Consider the following 387-nt stretch of genomic DNA (forward strand, 5'->3'; position numbering starts at 1 on the left):
ATTTTAACTTAGTTACATTATAGACTCTTAATTTTTTAACTTAATTTAGTTATATTTTATCGGTAACTATTAACTTTTAAGTTGATTTTTTAAAGTCAATCCTCCAGATACAATGCGAGAAATTAATGAATATAATTTAGTAACTTTATATTGTATAATCGTTACTGGCGAACAAAAATAACTAAATTTTTTAAATAAATATGCTGTGAGAAGAGAAAAATACGAATAATTATATAAAATTATCAAAACTTTTTCTCTTTTTTTTGGTTCGTTCGTATCAAATTCAGCTTTTAATTTTTCAATTACTTTTTTTTATTAATTTAACTTTTAATTCAATTAATTTTATTATGGATTAACTTGTATTTTAATTAAGTTAAATTTTCAAGA

The sequence above is a fragment of the Atta colombica genome, unplaced genomic scaffold (genome assembly GCF_001594045.1).
Source record: "Atta colombica isolate Treedump-2 unplaced genomic scaffold, Acol1.0 scaffold69, whole genome shotgun sequence".
Classification (NCBI taxonomy): Eukaryota; Metazoa; Arthropoda; class Insecta; order Hymenoptera; family Formicidae; genus Atta; species Atta colombica.